Genomic DNA, 21,759 nt, shown 5'->3' on the forward strand with positions numbered 1-21,759 from the left:
AATTTCCAAATCCGTTGATACTGAACTTTTCTCTGTTAATTTAAAGCTATTGAAATTATTCTCAGCAGTAATGCAGTCATAGTTTCTCCCAGTAAATTCTTCAATATGGCTGTCCAATTTATTCATAATATTTGATATATCTCAAAAAGTTAATAAATGAGATATTTATTTTTAGTTTAGCATAGTTAACTATTAGCGTATAGAAACATAACTTATTTTGTGTATTGTACTGCAGTAGCCTATAGAATGATTTACATATTTAAATAATGTTACCCTTGGGCCTAGAATGAAGTATAGTGGTATAACTGTTATGTCACATTTGTTAGTTAGATTGATATTTATAGATGAGAGATAGATAGGTAGGTAGGTAGATAGATAGACAGATGATAGTCAGATCATAGATAGTAGATGACAGATAGATAATGAATAGATTTTATATATTCTGAGAATATTGAGAGCTGCACTATTTTTCTCCAATGGATTATCTTAGCTTCTTCCATTTTCATTTATCATATATGCTTTTAAATTTTATTTTCATTGATTCTGTTTCATGTTTAGGAGTGATGATAGTTGAAATTTTGTTTTTGTGTATTTTTATAAAAGCAGAAACAGTAATTTGTTTCTTAGACTAATTCTCGCATGTGCAGGAAGATATATTATTATTTCATATATAGTTTAATGTTTTCCTTATTATTTCTAGTAAGACTTCTAGTAAATATATACTCATAGGCTTTATAATGTAATTCCAGTTTTGAGGTATCCAATGGCATTTGCTGGCTTCGGTGGATACCCAGCTGCTATTACCACAGCACCACAAAATCCCATGAACTCATTAGATATTTTAAACAGTAATTGGTTGATTAGAGGTGTCTTAATTATACACCTGTGCAAAATTATTTGAATAGAAGATATCTGAGCTTGAGCAAGATTAAAAAGTTTTATAAAATTTGTTCTGATTCAGTGCAGAAATTTCTGAAAATGTGCCTAAAATAAATCTAGTCTATCAGGTGTCTTCATCACAGGAAGAAAACACATGCTTGTCTATTTACTTAATATGCCAGCTACAGACATTTTTGTCTTGGAAAATAATTTACATGTTTATATTGATAAAAAGAAGGAATAAGCTGAGATGGTTTTCATTTTGTGAATTTTATCTGACCTTATTGTAGTATCAAAACACATAGATTTCTTTCTCTCTCTATATATAACTACAGGCTTTTCACCAACGCCCCAGTTTTCAAAATGATTTTATTATTTATAAATAAATGTCTACGCCATAATCTTTGGCTTGTTCCCTGGCTAGCTCATAATTTATAGTACATGTTTATTCTATTCTATGTGAGCCACATGCCTGGTTACCTCTCCTTAGTTTCACGTGTCTGTCTTTCTCAGAGTCCAGGGCAAATCTCCCACCTCTCTATCCCAGAGTGCATCTGTTTCTGCAGGAACTCCCACCTCCTATTTCCTGCCTCAGCTAACAGACCATCAGCTTTTTATTGACAGGTAATGCTCCCATACAGTACACAAGAGATTCCCTTTACATGTATGTATGTATATTTGTATGTATTCATGTATGTATGTATGTATATATATATAAATATACATAGTTATATATAATTTCAATTTACAGAAGGTAATAAAAATGTTATCAGTTGTTTTAGTAATTTTCTTATGTCTTAGTCTAAAGTTTAGGTGGAAAATATAATAAAATATCAGTAATTGTGTCACCTTGCTCTTGGTTATTTTTTTTTTTTTAAGCTTCTGGTTTATCAGGCTACTTTGTTTTAGAGTATTCAGAAAACAAAATCAAAAAACATGTTTTTACCCTGGCCTTGACCTTAGACAGAGATAAGCAGGATGTTTTGCCAAGCTCCTTCAACTTGTTTGTGTGAGGATCACACAGAGAGGTGGTCAAGGCAAACTTCCAATGAATCCCTCCGTTGTATTGGTGTGTTTTGCTCTGAATAAAAAAAGGAACTGTGGAATGAACCAAATGGCAGCAGGTTTTACCAACAGACCTCTTTAGCTGATCCCATGTGTCATGCTTTATTTCAATCCTCACTTCCCACTCAGGAACTGTTTGACTCTGCCAGTGGGCTCTGAGACCTAGTACTCAAACTGAACATATCACAGTCCCAGTAATTTAATCATCAAAAGCATTATTGCATGAATCAGTGTCTCCTGTCCTTTTTCCAGAAACACAGTCTTAATTTAATTTTTGGAATACTTCGTCTCTATTACCCTTTTCACAGCATCCTTTACTTCCTTGTTCCTTAAACTGTAAATCATTAGGTTCAACATGGGAATCACCAGGGTGATATCACAGATACTACCTTTTCCTGTTCTAAGGAGTACTGAGAGCTTGGCTGAATGTAACTGAAGCTGATGGAACCATAGAACAGAGTCACAGCTGTCAGATGGGAGGCACAGGTAGAGAAGGCTTTGCGTCTGCCTGCTGAGCGGATCCTCAGGATAGCAGCAACAATGAAGATGTAGGAGGTCATCACAGTCAAGAATGTAATCATTGCAATGATGGTGGTGAAAACCAACAGCAGCAGTTCATTCATGGAGGTGTCAGAACAGGACAGCTTCAACAGAGGAGGAAGGTCACAGAAGAAGTGACTGATGACGTTAGGGCCACAGAAGGACAGTTTCATTAAGCCAATTGTATGTGTCAATGAGGTGACAGTACCTCCTACGCATGAACCCAACACTAGCAGAACACATAGCATTTTTGTCACAGCCACTGTGTAAGTTAGAGAGTTCACAGTGGCTACGTAGCGATCATAAGTCATTGCAGCCAGGAGAAAGCCCTCTGTGGTAAGCAGTGATGCGAACAAAAAGTATTGCAGGACGCATGCAGAGAATGAGATGCTCTCTCTCTCAACAAAGCAGCAATGTGGGTGCAAATACTGTTGAATACCAGGCATCCACAAATGACAGAGCGGGAAGGAAGTGGTACATGGGTGTGCGGAGTTTGGGAGTTACCTGAATCAGAATAAACATTCCCAGATTCCCCACCAAGGAAATGACATAGATCAAAAGAAACAATATGAGGAGAAAAAAACCTTGAGCTCATCACAATCCGTCAATCCCAAAAGGATAAACTCAGTAACAAATATGAAGTTGACATCAACCGTGTAAATGTGTGTCTTAGTATCTGTTAATAATAGGAGATTCAGGTAAATTTGCAGCAATACTGGAATATCAGTAACTAGATAGTTGTAAAAGTCCTATGCCCTGATTCTCCTGCTTCTAAACATGTGAAATAAAAAGCCTGTATTTTTTTTGAAAAACACTGCTCCTTTGATTTTTAATGTTCAGTTCCATGAGTAAAAATATGCTAAATTGTAAGGAAAATGGTCTTTTAAGTATAATATTTATGATACAAAAAACTAAACTTCAGGGGGACTCCAAGATGGTGGCGAGCAGAGCGCACCGTTTTGGAGAGGCAGAAGACATGAATCCCCAGAATTGGGGCTACCACAGAAGTGTGGAGTGCTAGTAGATTTAGATCGGGCGCGGACTTCTCCGGGAAGGAAATAGGGCGCTTCCCTTGTCCGGGCCTCCCTCGGGGAAACCCGCAGACAGGACCAGGTAGCTGAGCGCAAAGCTCACATCCGGGAGATCAAGGCAGGAGAGACAGTGCTCCGGGCCCCTTACAGCAGCAGTCTGCTGTAACCACCCCTTGAACACTCGTTCCCTCCTTGGACATACGTCCCACTCAGGGACCTCCGGACCCGAGGAGCGTCCACTCCCCCATCCCGCTGACTCGATCCCGAGCTAGACCGCAGCAGGAAGTGCAGCGGAGCTCACGTCCCAAGCGGCCAGAGCGTAATAACCCCAGAAACCGCCTCATAAGAGGAGCGCAGGCCCAATCACAGAGCTCCAACCACTGAGTGCTAACCACAGAGACTCAGATCCACAATACAATTCTTCCTGGATACCAAAGCCGCAAAGCTCAGTGTCTGGGACCCAAGATGGGCGGAGGCAGGAAGGCAGGGCTCCAGACCCCGCAGCTGCAGCGGGGAGCAGTAACGACCTGCTGAATGCCACCACTCAGAGGAGAACACACCCCACCTAGGGCCCTCTTGCTGAGCTCTTGACCCGCAGAACACACCCCCCACTACCACCACCACCCGGCTCTGCAGGAGTGCATGCACCGCCGAAACTCCACCCCGCCAGAGCACACGCCCAATACAGAGCTAGCCACAGAGACTCAGACCCACAGTACAATCCTTCCCAGACCCCAAGTCTGCAAGTGGCAGCACGGAATACACAGGGCTGCCCAGCCAGTGATGGTATGGGCCATCCAACCCCTCAGTGGCAGAAAACCAGCTGAATAGACACCAAAGACCAGCAGACTTGTAAAATCAATACGCACGTGCATTCTTCAACAGCGCTTGCGATCCCTTAGCGCCTGCAACACCTTCAGTGCCTGCAGGGCACCCCTCTCACACACTGAAGGCCTCTTCATTCACCCTGTCCCTTAGGACACACCCACAAGCACATGCTCAAACACATGCTACCCCACATTTGTCCTTCTGTGCCTGCGAGCTTTCCTTCTACAGGTATAGCTGAATAACCAACGCACACACTGAAACCACTAGACCTCACCCATTTTCCTGAAGAATTCTCCAGATACCAGAGAAAAACCAGTCTGACCTGTAGAATCCAGGAACAGACAGTGAACACTACAGATAACCAAATGGCCAGAGGTCGGCGAAAGAACACAACCAACGCAAATCAAGATATCATGGCTTCACCGGCAACCTCCAAAATTATTGGACACTCCAACTCAGCAGAAACACAAGAAAATATTTGAGGCACATAAAGAGGAAACCAACAAATCTCTCAGAGAAATAGTCATAGAGATTCAAACAGTTAAAGAGGATACAAAAAAATCCCTTAAAGATTTGGCCTCCCAAATAGAAACAAAGAAAAATGAAGTGAACGAAGAAGCTCTTAAAGAAACACATGCAAATATAGCCAAACAATTGGAGGCAGAAGCAGAGGCACTAAGAGAAGAAACAAACAAAAAAATAGAGACCATCTTGGAGACACGGGAATCCACACTCAAACAGATGAAAGAAATGTTGCAAGACGTGAAAACAGAATTAGAATCAATAAAGAAAACACAAACCGAGAAAACCCTGGAACTGAAGAACTTAGAGAAAAGAGAAGGAATCACAAAGGTAAGCATCACTAATAGAATACAAGAGATGGAAGAGAGAATCTCAGGTGCTGAAGATACACTCACAGAAATTGATACTTCTCTCAAAGCAAAAATAAAATCAGGAAAATCCCAAACACAAACCATCCAAGAAATCAAGGAAGCCATGAAAAGGCAAAATCTAAGAATAATAGGAATTGATGAAAAAGAAGACTCTAGGCTCCAAGGTCCAGAAAATATTTTCAAGAAAATCATAGAAGAAAATTTTCCCAACCTAAAGAAAGAGATGTCCACAAACATACAAGAGGCCTACAGAACACCAAATAGACTAAACCAGAGAAGAAACTCCTCATGCCACATCATAGTCAAAACATTTAATCTACAGAACAAAGAAAAGATACTAAAAGCAGCAAGGGAAAAAGGCCAAGTAACATATAAAGGCAAACCTATCAGAATCACACCGGAATTCTCATCAGAAACTATGAAAGCGTGAAGGGCCTGGGGAGATATCATGCAGGCCCTAAGGGACCACAGATGCCAACCTAGACTACTTTACCCAGCAAAGCTTTCAATCAACATAGATGGAGAAAACAAAATATTCCACGACAAAACTAAATTCAAGCAATATTTGAACAGCAACCCAGCCTTACAGAAGATACTAGAAGGAAAATTCCAATCCAATGAAAACAAATACACCCAAGAAAACATAGGTTAAAGATAATTTCCAACAAAAATCAAAAGCAAACAAGCAATGATTCACAGTAACATCGCAAACTCCACAATAATAGGAAATAACATTCAATGGTCATTATTATCTATCAACATCAATGGACTCAACTCTCCAATAAAAAGACACAGACTAACAGAATGGGTGCGGAAACAGGAACCAACATTCTGCTGCATCCAAGAAACACACCTAAGCAACAAAGATAAACATTAGCTCAGAGTAAAAGGCTGGAAAACAGTTTTTCAAGCAAATGGACCCAAAAAAACAAGCAGGAGTGGCTATTCTAATATCTAATAAAATAGATTTTCAACCAAAACTAATCAAAAAAGACATAGAGGGGCACTACATTTTCATCAAAGGAAAAATTCACCAAGAAGACATCACAATTCTAAACACAAATACAAGAGCACCCACATTCATAAATGAAACATTATTAAAGCTGAAACCACACATTGATCACAATACCCTAATAGTGGGTGACTTCAACACCCCACTCTCACCAAGGGACAGATCAACTAGACAGAAAACAAATAGGGAAATAAAAGCACTCACAGAGTCCCTAAATCAAATGGACCTAATAGACATCTACAGATCTTTCCAACCAAACTCAAAAGAGTATACCTTCTTTTCAGCACCTCATGGAACCTTCTCCAAAATAGACCATATAGGTGGTCACAAAGCAAGCCTCAACAGATACAAGAAGATTGAAATAGTCCCCTGTATACTATCTGACCACCATGGACTAAAGCTGGACATCAACAACAATGGAAATAGCAAAAAAACCTACACAGACATGGAAACTGAACAACTTGTTACTCAATGACAGGTGGGTTAAGGAAGAAATAAGGAAAGAAATTAAAGACTTTCCTAGAACTCAATGAAAATGAAGGCACAACATACCCAAATTTATGGGACACATTGAAAGCAGTGCTCAGAGGAAAATTTATAGCACTAAGTGCCAGAAGAAATTTGTAACATCACATACAAACACCTTAATGGCCCAACTGAAAACCCTAGAAAAAAAAGAAGCAGATACACCAAAGAGGAGCAGAAGGCTGGAAATAATCAAGCTCAGGGCTGAAATCAATCAATTAGAAACAAATAAAACTGTTCAAAGAATCAATGAAACAAAAAGCTGGTTCTTTGAGAAAATCAACAAGATAGACAAACCCTTAGCCAAACTAACTAAAAAGCAGAGAAAAATCTATCCAAATCAGCAAAATCAGAAATGAAAAGGGGGACATAACTACAGACACTGAAGAAATCCAAACAATCATTAGGTCATACTACAAAAGCCTATATGCCACAAAATCTGAAACTCTAAACAAAATGGACAATTTTCTTGATAGATTCCATCTACCAACATTAAGTCAAGATCAGGTAGAAAGACTGAATAACTCTATATCCTCCACGGAAATTGAAGCAGTCATTAACAGTCTCCCCTCCAAAAAAAAGCCCTAGGCCCGATGGTTTCAGCGCAGAATTCTACCTTCAAAGAAGTGCTAATACCAATTCTCCTCAAACTATTCCACAAAAAAGAAACAGAAGGAACACTACCAAACTCATTCTATGAAGCGACAGTTACCCTGATACCTAAACCACACAAAGATCCAACAAAAAAAGAGAACTTCAGACCTATCTCTCTTATGAATATTGATGCAAAAATACTCAATACTTGCAAACCGAATCCAAGAACACATCAAAGATATCATCCACCATGACCAAGTAGGCTTCATCCCAGGCATGCAAGGGTGGTTCAACATACAGAAATCCATCAATGTAATCCACTACATAAACAAACTGAAGGAGAAAAACCATATGATCATCTCCCTAGATGCCAATAAAGCATTTGACAAAGTCCAACACCCACTCATGATTAAAGTCTTGGAGAGATCAGGGATACAAGGCACATACTTAAACATAGTAAAGGCAATATACATCAAGCCTATAGCCAACATCAAACTCAATGGAGAGAAACATAAATCAATTCCACTGAAATCAGGGACAAGACAATGCTGCCCACTCTCTCCATACCTCTTCAACATAGTACTTGAAGTCCTAGCCAGAGCAATAAGACAACTAAAGGAGATCAAGGGGATACAAATCGGAAAGGAAGAGGTCAAAGTGTCACTATTTGCAGATGATATGATAGTATACATGAGCGACCCCAAAAATTCAACCAGAGAACTCCTTCAGCTGATAAACACCTTCAGCAAAGTGGCAGGATACAAAATCAACTCAAAAAAATCAGAAGCCCTCCTGTATACAAAAGACAAAAGGGCTGAGAAAGAAATTAGGGAAACAACACCCTTCACAATAGCCACTAATAACATAAAGTACCTTGGGGTGACTTTAACCAAACAAGTGAAAGACCTGTTTGAGAAAAACTTCAAGTCTCTGAAGAAAGAAATTGAAGAAGATCTCAGAAGATGGAAAGATCTCCCGTGCTCATGGATTGGTAGGATTAACGTTGTGAAAATGGCCATCCTGCCAAAAGCAATCTACAGATTCAATGCAATTCCCATCAAAATACCAACTCAATTCTTTACAGACTTTGAAAAAAAGATTCTCAGCTTCATATGGAGAAACCAAAAACCCAGAATCTCCAAAACAATCCTGTACAGCAACAGATCATCTGGAGGAATCTCCATCCCCGATCTCAAACTGTACTACAGAGCAATAGTAACAAAAACTGCATGGTATTGGCATAGAAATAGAAAAGAGAATCAATGGAACCGAATAGAAGACCCAGAAATAAACCCATGTACCTATGAATACTCAATTTTTGACAAAGCAACCAAAACCATTCAATGGAAAAAAGATAGCATCTTCAACAAATGGTGCTGGACCAACTGGATGTCTACATGCAGAAAAATGAAAATAGATCCACATTTATTACCCTGCACAAAACTAAAGTCTAAGTGGATCAAAGACCTCAACATAAAACCAGATACGCTAAATCTGTTAGAAGAAAAAGTGAGTAACAGCCTAGAACTCATTGGCACAGGAGACAACTTCCTGAACAGAACTCCAACAGCACAGGCTTTAAGAGCAACAATCAATAAATGGGACCTCATGAAACTGAAAAGCTCCTGTAAAGCAAAGGACACTGTCATCAAAACAAAACGACTGCCGACATATTGGGAAAGAATCTTCACCAACCCTTTATCTGATAGAGGGCTAATATCCAGTATATGTAAAGAACTAAAGAAGCTGAAAAGCAACAAACCAAGTAATCCAATTAAAAAATGGGGAACAGAGCTAAACAGAGAATTCTCTGTAGAGGAATATCGAATGGCAGAGAAACACTTAAAGAAATGCTCAGTGTTATTAGCCATTAGGGAAATGCAAATCAAAACGACCCTGAGATTTCACCTTATACCCATCAGAATGGCAAAGATGAAAAACTCAAGTGACAACACATGCTGGAGAGGTTGTGGATAAAGGGGAACCCTCCTCCACTGCTGGTGGGAATGTAAACTTGTACAACCACTCTGGAAAGTTATTTGGCGCTTTCTAAGACAATTAGGAATAGTGCTTCCTCAAGACCCAGCTATACCACTGCTGGGCATATACCCAAAATTTGCTCAAGTACACAATAAGGACATTTGCTCAACCATATTTGTAGCAGCTTTATTTGTAATAGCCAGAACCTGGAAACAACCCAGATGTCCATCAACGGTGGAATGGGTACAGAAATTGTGGTATTTTTACACAATGGAATATTACTCAGCAATCAAAAATAAGGAAATCATGAAATTTGCAGGCAAATGGTGGGTTCTAGAAAAGATCATTCTGAGTGAAGTATCCCAGAAGGAAAAAGACAAACATGGAATATACTCGCTTATGTAGACCTAAAAGATATGATAAACATAATAAAATCTATACACCTAAAGAAGATAATCAAGAAAGCAGACACGGGGTATGATGATCAATCCTCATTTAGAAAGACAAATGGGATGTGCATTGAATGTATGACAGGAGTCTACTGTAGAAAGACTCTACCTAGCAGTGTTTTAAAGCAGACACTAAGACTCATAACCAAACCTTCGGCAGAGTGCAGGGAATCATATGAAAGAAGGGGAGTTTGATGTGGAAAGGATAGGAGCTCCACAAGGACCAAACATATCTGGGCACAGGGTCTTTTCTGAGATGGACACTCAACCAAAGACCACGAGAGCATAAAACCTGGATCCTCTGCTCGGTTGTGACCCGTGATAGCTCAGTAATCAATTGGTGTCCCATAGTAAGGGTAACAAGGACTATTTCTAACAGGAACTCAATGACTGGCTCTTTGACCTCCCCACCTCACAAGGGAGGAGCAGTACTTTTAGGCCACAGAGGAGGACTTTGCAGCTAGTCCTGAAAATACCTGACATAACGGAGTCATATGAAAGGGGAGGAGGTCTTCCCCTATCAGTGGACTAGGAAAGGGGCAGGGAGGAGATGAGGGAGGAAGGGTGTGATTGGGGAGGGAATGCAGGATACAGCTGGGATACAGAATTAACAAAATTTAACTAATGAGAAAAATAAAATTAAAAAAACCCACATACATATGCATTACTTGTTCTAAATGGAAGGTGGTTGTGATACATATTATCACTCCCAGAAAAAAAATAAATAAAGGAAGGCAATGTAGGTTTAAAAAAAAAAAGCTAAACTTCATCTATTCTAATAGAAAAGAAAAAGTCTAGTTTATAAAAATCATAAGAATTGATGGTGGAAATACTTCTATATCTCTGTTGAAGCTCCCCTTTTTAATTTTTGATCATATTTAAAGCATCCAGTGTAAAACATATGAAAACACACAACTCATAAAATATGGTGCCCAGAAGAAGCATTAGGTCATGGAGACATACTTTAGTGGAATAGCAAAGATCAACACACCCAACACCTGCTATACAAACAGACATGCACACACAGACACACACATACACACACACACACACATATGCACAGGTCCACATAATACTGTACTTTGACTGCATTCTATTTACAACTTTGAAATAAGTACATATTTTATCTTGGGATGTTAGTGTGAGTTCCTTTGTTTGTTTCTTCTGGCTATTGAAACAGGGTATTTTGTGCATCATGTTTAAGGCTTGTAATACTGAGCCACCTAAATGGTGTACTTGAGTGTCTGAGTGTCTAAGTGTGTGGAATGCAAGTGTGTGTGCGCGTGTGTTTGTGTGTGCTTAACTGTGTGTGCATTTACAAAATTCCAGTACCTAGGATGAAACATTTCTATAATATTTTTTAGAAGGTTTGAGAGATCTATTTTCAGGGCATGCTATTTAAGGACATTTAGCATAAAACGTAAAACCATTCAAACTGCTGTTTGCATTCAATAGAAATACGTTTTTACACTTGGGATCATGTGTCCATTAACTTCAGTTTTAGCCCTTAAAGTGAAACAAACAATTCTGGCACATTGCGTTTGCTAAACACGACCACTGTTTAGAGTTGGGAGAGTTTTGACCACAAATGCATGTTTGTCTGTGAAAAAAGTACTTCCTCTGAAACTTTTAATTTTCTTTTACATTTACATTGAAAATGCAAAGAAACCTAAAAAACACATCAGCTGTGTATTGTAAGAAACAGCTTTCATTCTCTTAGTATGCATGAGCTGGATTCTTATTTTAAGTATCACATACAATTTGAGGATGAGATGAACCTGATGTTTGACTCATTCTAAATCATATTCCCTCTATTTGTTCACAGTGATATTCAGGGTGACTTCTTCAAGCTGCCTTAAAGTGAAATCAAATATTGTGACACTTTATTATATTTTTATTGTCATTATCTTTCTTATTTAAGAAAACATAGGCATGACAAAATGAAAGACACATAGTACCCCACCCATAAACAAGGTAGACACAACAAATAATGTAACTATGTCATGGAAACCAACAAAGAAGCTCTCATTGGTCTTTTCCTGAATAAGAAAACCAATGAAGTTAACTGCTTCCTACTTCCCTGGCTTCACCATTTACTAATTTTGTAACACTGTAACTTATAGTGTGTGTAAAACTCAGAAAATGAACTCTATTGTAAGAGCAGTAAAAAATGAAAGGAAAAAAAAGAAACAGAAGATATATCACATATAGAGTATTGTAATATTATAATGATAGTTTTAAGTATAAATAATTTAGATTGAAAGCATTTAGGAAGAAGAGTTCTTTGTCTTACCAATAGGAGAGACAGAAGGAGAGGGAGAAATAAAGACAAAACTCTATACAAGAGGATAAATGGAAAAATCATAACTTATTTTCTCTCTTTTTGTTGACAAATTATCAATTAAATTTTGAACATATTTTCTTAATCCCTAAACCAATAAGTTAATCAAAAATTATACAGGTAATTATCAAATACGGGAATTTAGCTTTTTTTTTTCAATGCAGTTTATTCAGGAACCTTGAACAATCATCTGACCCTGGGGAAAGCCAGCCCACAGCTTAAATAGCCTCTGGGTAGCCAACCCCAGCGTGCCACGTGGGCAATACAGATAGGTCCACATACACGGAAGCAAGCCAGATCCTAAGCCTTAGCCAAATATGGAGTTGTTTGTGACAGAGAACACTCACCATCGGGAAGGTGGAAGGTGGAAACCAGCTCCATCTTTAAGGCGCGGCATTACGCAGCTCTCTACAGTTCCCCCTTTTTGTTTTAGACGCATCAGGCAAGAGTAGAGGTCTGATCTCTGATATTAGAAATAAATTGGGACTTTGTACCGATGTTCATTTAGGTGTCATCCACCCAAAGAGCATCAGACCCGACCGATACCTTTTTCTCAGAGGTGGGACCTGGGGCATCAACCCGCATGCAATCAGACATGCTCTTCTCTGGGTCGAAAGCAGCTGACCCTGAGTGCAGTGCTTAGCTTTGCATCCTGAGCGTAACATTTTAGCTCCCATGCTTGGGGAGACTGTCCTGCTTCAATGGCTGTAAAGGCCTGAATGGTCATGGCTGCATCATGCTGATGTGAGACTCTTGCATATACACTACAGGCAAACCAAGAAGACCAACACCAGAAGGCTTGCTAATGCTCCCATGCCCACCCATTCCTTCAGATGATTCATGGCTGCAGCAATCCATGATGATAATCCTGTGGCTAGTCCTGCGTCCACTCTGGTAGAATTTACTGTGACAATGGCCACTCTCAGCTGCTCCATCGTAGTATCGAATTCTCCAGTCCAATTACCTAAAATATAGCTAGACAATTGTTTAGACAGATTTGCAGCACGGGAAAAATTCTCATATTGTATGCTAGGGACACCAAGTCCAGCATACTTCCATTGACAGCCAAGTTGAGCGATTTGCCATAGGGTATCAATTTGCTCCTGCACGAGGTCAATCCTCTGATTGAACACCATCAAGCCTCCTTTTAGATGAGCATTAATTCCTTTTTGTACATCTAAAGCATGAGCTACATTGGCTAAAAGATTATATAGGGTCTGAGCAGTCTGCATAGTATGACTCGTGGCTAATGCTGTGGTGGTAGCTCCAACAGCCGCCAATGAGATGGCAGTAACAATGGCGGCTGTAATTCCAAGATCCCTTTTCTGTCTGAAGAGAGTCATAGCATGAGGGACATCAATGGGCACAGGCATGCGAGTAACCAGGGCATACCTAAATTTACTAGCATTCCAGCATTGGGCAAAAAAGCAAGTATCATTACCACAATTACTTGGCTCTATCTGGCTAATAATGAATAAAAATGGGGGATATAAACAAACAGGTGTGGACTTATAGGAAATATTATGAGAAGCCTTAACCCCCTCGTTGGAACATCCTGCATCAGTTCTAGAACTAGCAGTGGTGGTGTCCGAGGTCTGAGTAGGTTCAGGAGACCATTGCCCCCAGGGGCGAGACGTGCTCCATATAAATTGACTAACTCCATGTTTTCCTCCAATTTGAAAGTCATTTAAGGTTCTTAAATTATCTTCTTTTTTCCTTTTTTTAAAATTTTTCATCAATTACACTTTATTCATTCTGCATCCCCCCATAAGCCCCTCCCTCCCCTCCCAATCCCAGCCTCCCTCCTCCCTCTGCATGCATGCCACTCCCCAAGTCCACTGATAGGGGAGGTTCTCCTCTCCTTTCTGATCTTAGTCCATCAGTTCACATCAAAAGTGGCTGCATTGTCCTCTACTATGGCCTGGTAAGGCTGCTCCCCCCAAGGGGGAGGTGATCAAAGAGCAGGCCAATCAGATCTTGTCAGAGGCAGTCCCTCTTTACATTACTATGTAACCCACTTGGACTCTGAACTGCCCTGGGCTACATCTGTGCAGGGGTTCTGGGTTATCTCCATGAATAGTCCTTGGTTGGAGTATGAGTCTCTGGGAAGTTCCCTGTGTTCAAATTTTCTTTTTCTGTTGCTCTCTTTGTGGAGACCCTGTCCTCTCCAGCTCTTACTATTTCCCAGTTCTTACATAAAATTCCATTCACTCTGCCCAACAGTTGCCCATCAAACTCAGTATCTGCTTTGATAGTCTGTAGGGCAGAAGCTTTCAGAGGCCCTCTGTGGTAGGTTCCTAGGTCGTTTTCTGTTTTCTTCTTCTTCTGATGTCCATCCTCTTTGCCTTTCCGGATGGGGATTGGACATTTTAGTTAGGGTCCTCTCTCTTGCTTAGTTTCTTTAGATGCACAGGTGTTAGTGGGTTTGTCCTATGTTGTATGTCTATATGAGTGAGTATATACCATGTGTGTCTTTTTGCTTCTGGGACAACTCACTCAGGATGATCCTTTCCAGGTCCCACCATTTACCTACAAATTTCATGATTTCCTTATTTTTCATTGCTGAGTAATATTCCATTGTGTAGATGTACCACAATTTCTGCATCCATTCTTCAGTTGAGGGGCATCTGGGTTGTTTCCAGCTTCTGGGTATTACAAATAAAGCTGCTACAAACATGGTTGAGCAAATGTCCTTTTTGTGTACTTGAGCCTCATTTGGATATATGCCTAGGCGTGGTATGGCTGAACCTTGAGGAAGCACTATTCCTAGTTGTCTGAGAAAGCGCCAGATTGATTTCCAGAGTGGTTGTACAAGTTTACATTCCCACCAGCAGTGGAGAAGGGTTCCCCTTTCTCCACAACCTCTCCAGCATGTGTTGTCACTTGAGTTTTTGATCTTGGCCATTCTCATGGTTGTAAGGTGAAATCTCAGGGTTGTTTTGATTTGCATTTCCCTAATGGCTAATGAGGTTGAGCATTTCTTTAAGTGTTTCTCTGCCATTCGATATTCCTCTACAGAGAGTTCTCTGTTTAGCTCTGTTCCCCATTTTTTAAGTGGATTACTTGGTTTGCTGCTTTTCAGCTTCTTGAGTTCTTTATATATACTGGATATGAGTCCTCTGTCAGATAAAGGGTTGGTGAAGATTCTTTCCCAATCTGTAGGCAGTCGCTTTGTTTTGATGACGGTGTCCTTTGCTTTGCAGAAGCTTTTCAGTTTCATGAGGTCCCATTTATTGATTGTTGCTCTTAGAGCCTGTGCTGTTGGTGCTCTGTTCAGGAAGTATTCTCCTGTACCAATGAATTTTAGGGTATTCCCCACTCTTTTTTCTAGCCAATTTAATGTCTCAGGTTTTATGTTGAGGTCTTTGATCCACTTGGACTTCAGTTTTGTGCAGGGTGATAAGTATGGGATCTATTTTTATTTTTCTACATGTAGACATCCAGTTGGACCAGCACCATTTGTTGAAGATGCTATCTTTTGTCCATTGTATGGTTTTGGTGTCTTTGTCAAAGATCAGGTGTCCATAAGTGTGTGGGCTTATTTCTGGGTCCTGTGTTCGGTTCCATTGATCCACCATTCTGTTTCTATGCTAGTACCATGCAGTTTTTAAAACTGTTGCTCTATAGTACAACTTAAGATCAGGGATGGAGATACTTCCAGAAGATCTTTTATTGTAGAGGATTGTTTTAGCAATTCTTGCTTTCTTGTTAATCCATACGAAGTTGAGAATTGTTCTTTCCAGGTCTGTAAAGAACTGTGTTGGTAATTTGATGGGAATTGCATTGAATCTGTAGATTGCTTTTGGTAAGATGGCCATTTTTACTATGTTAATCCTGCCAAACCATGAGCATGGGAGATCTTTCCATCTTCTCATATCTTCTTCTAATTCTTTCTTCAGAGACTTGAAATTTTTTTTCATACAAGTCTTTGACTTCCTTGGTTAGAGTTACTCCAAGGTACCTTCTGTCATTTGTGGCTATTGTGAAGGGTGTTGTTTCCCTAATTTCTTTCTCAGCCCTTTTGTCTTTTGTATACAGGAGGGCTACTGATTTTTTTGAGTTAATTTTGTATCTGGCCACTTTGCTGAAGATGTTTATCAGCTGTAGGAGTTCCCTAGTAGAGTTTTTGGGGTCACTCACATATACTATCATATCATCTGCAAATAGTGATAATTTGACTTCTTCCATTCCAATTTTTATCCCCTTGGTCTCCTTCAACTGTCTTATTGTTCTAGCAAGGACTTCCAGAACTATGTTGAAGAGATATGGAGAGAGTGGGCAGCCCTGTCTTGTCCCTGATTTCAGTGGGATTGCTTTAAGTTTCTCTCCATTCAGTTTGATGTTGGCTATAGGCTTGCTGTATATTGCCTTTACTGTTTAGATATGTGCCTTGTATCCCTGATCGCTCCAATACTTTAAACATGAATGGATGTTGGATTTTGTCAAATGCTTTTTCAGCATTTAGGGAGATTATCATGTGGTTTTTTTCTTTCAGTTTGTTAATATGATGGATCACATTGATGGATTACTGTATATTGAACCACCCCTGCATACCTGGGATGAAGCCTACTTGGTCATGGTGGATGATATCTTTGATGTGTTCTTGTATTCGGTTTGCGAGTATTTTGTTGAGTATTTTTGCATCCATGTTCTTAAGGGAGATTGGCCTGAAATTCTCTTTCTTTGTTGAGTCTTTGTGGGGTTTAGGTAACAAGGTGACTGTGGCTTCATAGAATGAGTTTGGTAATGTTCCTTCTGTTTTGAATTTGTGGAATAGTTTGAAGAGAATTGGTGTTAGCTCTTCTTTGAAGGTCTGGTAGAATTCTGTGCTGAAGTCATCTAGTCCTGGGCTCTTTTTGGTTGGGAGACTTTTGATGACTGCTTCTATTTCTTTGGAGGATAGAGGACTATTTAATTGATTTACCTGGTCCTGATTCAGCTTTGGTAAGTCAAATCGATCAAGAAAATTGTCCTTTTCGTTTAGATTTTCAAATTTTGTGGCATATAGACTTTTGAAGTAAGTCCTAATGATTGTTTGGATTTCCTCAGTGTCTGTAGTTATGTCCCCCTTTTCATTTCTGATTTTGTTGATTTGGGTCGTGTCTCTCTTCCTTTTAGTTAGCTTGGCTAAGGGTTTGTCTATCTTGTTGATTTTCTCAAAGAACCAGCTCTTGGTTTCATTGATTCTTTGAATTGTTTTATTTGTCTCTAATTGATTGATTTCAGCCCTGAGTTTGATTATTTCCAGCCGTCTACTCCTTTTTGGTGCGTCTGCTTCTTCTTTTCCTAGGGTTTTTAAGTGAGCCAGTAAGTTGCTTGAATGCGCTGTCTATAATTTCTTCTTGAAGGCACTTAGTGCTATGAACTTTCCTCTTAGCACTGCCTTAATTGTGTCCCACAAGTTTGGGTATGTTGTGTCTTCATTTTCATTGAGGTCTAGGAGGATTTTAATTTCTTTCTTTATTTTTTCCCTGACCCAGCTATCTTTTAGTTGCAAGTTGTTCAGTTTCCATGTATGTGTAGGCTTTTTGCTATTTCTGTTGTTACTGAGGTCCAGCTCTATTCCATGGTGATCAGACAGGATACAAGGGATTATTTCAATCTTCTTGCATCTGTTGAGGCTTGCTTTGTGACCAACTATGTGGTCTATTTTGGAGAAGGTTCCATGAGGTGCTGAGAAGAAGGTGAATTCTTTTGTGTTTGGGTGTAAGGTTCTGTAAATGTCTGTTAGGTCCATTTGATTCATGACCTCTGTTAGAGATATTGTTTCTTTGTTTAATTTCTGTTTTGTTGACCTGTCCTTTGTTGAGAGTGGGGTGTTGAAGTCTCCCACTATTAGTGTGTGGGGATCTATGTGTGGTTTAAGTTTTATCAATGTTTCTTTCACAAATGTGGGTGCCCTTGTATTTCGGGCATAGATGTTCAGGATTGTGATGTCTTCTTAGTAGAATTTTCCCTTGATGAGTATGAAGTGTCCTTCCCCATCTCTTTTCATTAATTTTGGTTGAAAGTGTATTTTACCAGATATTAGAATGGCTACTCCTGCTTGCTTCTTGCATCCATTTGCTTGGAAAGCCATCTTCCATCCCTTTACCTTCAGTTAATGTCTATCTTTGTGACTTAGGTGTGTTTCTTGTATACAACAGATTGCCGGGTTTTGTTTACACATCCATTCTGTTAGTCTGTGTCTTTTTATTGGAGAATTAAGTCCATTGATATTGAGAGAAATTAATGACCAGTGGCTGTTAGATCCTTTGAATTTGATGTTGGCTGTGGTCATATGGTTGTGTGCTTGGTTGCTTTTTGTTTTACTGTAGTGGGATTATTTATTTCCTGTGTTTTCTTGAATGTAGCTAGTTTTCTTGGGTGTATTTTCCCTTCTAGTGTCTTCTGTAATGCTGGATTTGTGTGTAGGTATTGTTGAAATTTGTTTTTGTCATTGAATATCTTGTTTTCTCTGTCTATGAGGACTGAGAGTTTTGCAGGGTATAGTAGCCTGGCCTGACATCTGTGTTCTCTTAGAGTCTGCATGTCATCTGTCCAGGCCCTTCTGGCTTTCATCGTCTCTGTTGAAAAGTCAGGTGTGATTCTAATGGGTTTGCCATTATATGTTACTTGGCAGTATTCTCTTGCAGCTTTTAGTATTTTTTCTTTGTTCTGTATACTTACGGTTTTGATTATTATGTGGCGGGAGGATTTTCTTTTCTTGTCTAATTTATTGGGTGTTGTATAGGCCTCTTGTATTCTTATTGTCCTCTCCTTTAATTTGGGGAAATTTTCTTCAATGATTTTGTTGAAGATATTTTCTGGGCCTTGGTGCAGGGAATCTTCCTTTTCCTCTATTCCTATTATTCTTAGGTTTTGTCTTTTTACGTTGTCTTGAATTTCTTGGATGTTCTGTGTCAGGAATTTTTTAGATTTAACATTTTCTTTGACAGCTACATCGATTTCTTCTATTGAATCTTCCACACCTGAGATTCTTTCTTCCATTTCTTGTAGCCTATTTTTTATGCTAACCTCTGTAGTTCCTGCTTTCTTCCCTAAGTTCTTTTTCTCCACAATTTCTTCCATTTGTGTTTTTTTTTTTTTTAATTTTTCCAATTGTATCGTCAGGTCTTGAGCTTTTTTTGTTGTTTTTCTTCACCTGTCTGACTGTATTTTCATGTTTTTCTGTTAATTCCTTCAGCTGTTTGTTTGAGCAATCCACTGTTTCTTTTATTTTATTCAGTGATTTGAGCATTTCCTCTCTAAAGGTCACAAACTATTTGGCTCCAGCTTCCTCTATTTCTTTTCGTATTTTATTTGTTTCCTCTGTTATCTTCTTCATGAGCATAGATGTTAGGTCATCTCCTTGAATTTCAGTTATGCTGGGGTGTCTAGGGCTATTTGCTCCTGGATAACTGGGTTCTGGAGATGCCATATTGCTCTGGCTTTTGTTGGTTGAACTTTTACGCTGTCCTCTACCCATTGGGCTATCTTAGTTGTTTGAAGTTAGTTTCTGATTGTTCCTGGACTCTTGTAGTGGAGAGAATCCCTTTGGCAGGAAGATGATTTTTCCTGAAGGCAGCCTTCTCAGCTTTTTGGTATAGTCACTGGATGGCCGGTGTTTTTCAGGAGTTGCTACAGCTCACCTCAGGCATAGAGACCTGGGTGGTAGCTGTGGTCCTGATTAGTCAATAGGGCTCTCCTCTCACCGGGAGAAGTCCTGGAGACAGCTGCCCTCCTTCTGGGTTTCTTGCTGTAAATTTAGTGATCAGCTGCTGTAACCTGTGTGTCCTGTGGTTTGGTCGGTTTTGTTAGGGATAACTGGTTTCCCCTTGGAGCAGTATCTGGGGGTTGATCTCAGGGTTCCCGGTCTTTTGTAGGTCTGAGGTTGGGGCTCTGTGTCCCAGAACCCAAGAGGTAATCTGTGGCGGGTGAGTACTGCTCTGGTGTCTTGGGACACACACAGTTCTGTCTGTAAGGAGTAGTTGGTATAAAACAGGCCTCTGGGCTGGTGGAGCGTGCACCCGCCTGCTAGTCTGCGGGAGCTGAGTTTCCAATCACTCTGTGCTCCCTGTTTGGGCCCACATCTGTGATGGCTGGGTGTACTGTTTGCAATCTGCAGGCTGCTAGACTTTCCCTAGGTGACCCTAGCAGCACGGTTTCTTCCTTCCCTGTGGGGTCCTCTCCAGACAGGGGTTCCCATTTCCTGTTGTACTGGGGCACACAGCTTGTCTGTACCGCTGAGCTGAGCGCGCAGCTCTCAGTGTGCGGCAGGAGCTCATTTGTGTTGGTGGTGAGTACCTGCCGTCCTAGAGACCTTCCGGGGAAAGACTGAGTGACCCGTGATCAGACTGGCAACTTTGCTTTCCTGTGGGGTTTTCTTGCGACTGGGACTCCCAGTCTCAGGCACCCTTGTGCCCACAGATCAGCCTGGGAAAGTGATTGGGACATGCACGCTTGCGGCTCCAGCCCGGAGACCCAAAGCCTGCATTACCCGGGATTTCTTCCGGGTTCTGGCTAGGTAGCCATGAGTGGACCCGACCGATTCCCATGCTGTGGGAGCCTCCCCTCACCTGGGAAACACGATCGATGTAGTTTCAGGGCCCAGAGTTCAGTCTCCAGGTCGCTGCACGGAGAATGCTGTCCTGCTTCTCAGTCGCGGTGCTCTCCCAGCACCGCCATCTTGGCTCCCCCTGGGAATTTAGCTTATTAATGGACAAATAAATACAAACCTCAGCCCACTTAGGAGCCTTATGCTTGGCTGCCTTCTCTATAATTCAACATATAAATAAATAAAAGACAATAAATATATAATATAAATATCTACAAATAAAATGTAAAACTAGCATTTCTTACTTTTAAAATTATATATGAACTCAGCAAATGACAGGAGTGAAAAGTAACGGGTAAAGTTGAAATTTATCATTACATATAGGAAAATAAAAGGTACAGAGCCCTTGCAGTGAGAATAGTAAACTCATGTCAGAAGACATATTGAGGTAATACATTCTGTTATATACGTGCCTTAATTAAAAAGGAATCTTCCCTGGAGTAAGCTTTTGATTCAAAGATTGTAATGTGCTCATTATTAAGTTTCTCTAGGGATTTCAAAAACTCTCAAGCATTTAATGGCTCCCTCAAGTCATTCCATTTCCTGAGTTTTATAATGAATAAAAGTATAGTCCACAGAAGCAGAACATGTAATTTCTGGAAAATTATGTAATCACAGCCAATGTTACAAACAAATAAGAAAATCAAGAGAAATGCTAAGGAATGCTCAGTTATCAACAGCATATACATGACAAAGCACATTTTTGTGTTGACTTCATTACATGAAAATAATCCCATCAAGTAAAAGCACAGCCCCTTATTTAGTTGGTTTAATGTTTTCCTTATTTAACCTGTGTCTGCTTATGCAGAATTTTGTGGTCATTTCCACATTACTTCCTTTCTTCTTTCTTTTTTTCCTGTTTTTATTTTTCGAGACAAGGTTTCTCTGTGTAGCCTTGGCTGTCCTAAACTCACATTGTAGAAGAGGCTCACCTCAAACTCACAGATTCACCCGCCTCTGCCTCCTAAGTCCTGGGATTAAAGGTGTGCAATATCATGCCTGGCTTCACTTCCACATCTTAAATTG

The 21,759-nt window shown here is 40.0% G+C and overlaps 1 protein-coding gene and 1 pseudogene across 2 annotated transcripts in view; one reads left to right on the top strand and one right to left on the bottom strand.

Moving 5' to 3' along the window:
- LOC110543637 (olfactory receptor 10AG1-like) overlaps nucleotides 1-21,759 on the top strand; it is a 186,092-nt gene that overhangs the window by 28,962 nt on the left and 135,371 nt on the right. The gene's annotated exons all lie outside the window — the stretch shown is intronic.
- Nucleotides 2,212-3,859, bottom strand: LOC110544598 (olfactory receptor 5J3-like; annotated as a pseudogene).

The sequence above is a fragment of the Meriones unguiculatus genome, chromosome 7 (genome assembly GCF_030254825.1).
Source record: "Meriones unguiculatus strain TT.TT164.6M chromosome 7, Bangor_MerUng_6.1, whole genome shotgun sequence".
Lineage (NCBI taxonomy): Eukaryota > Metazoa > Chordata > Mammalia > Rodentia > Muridae > Meriones > Meriones unguiculatus.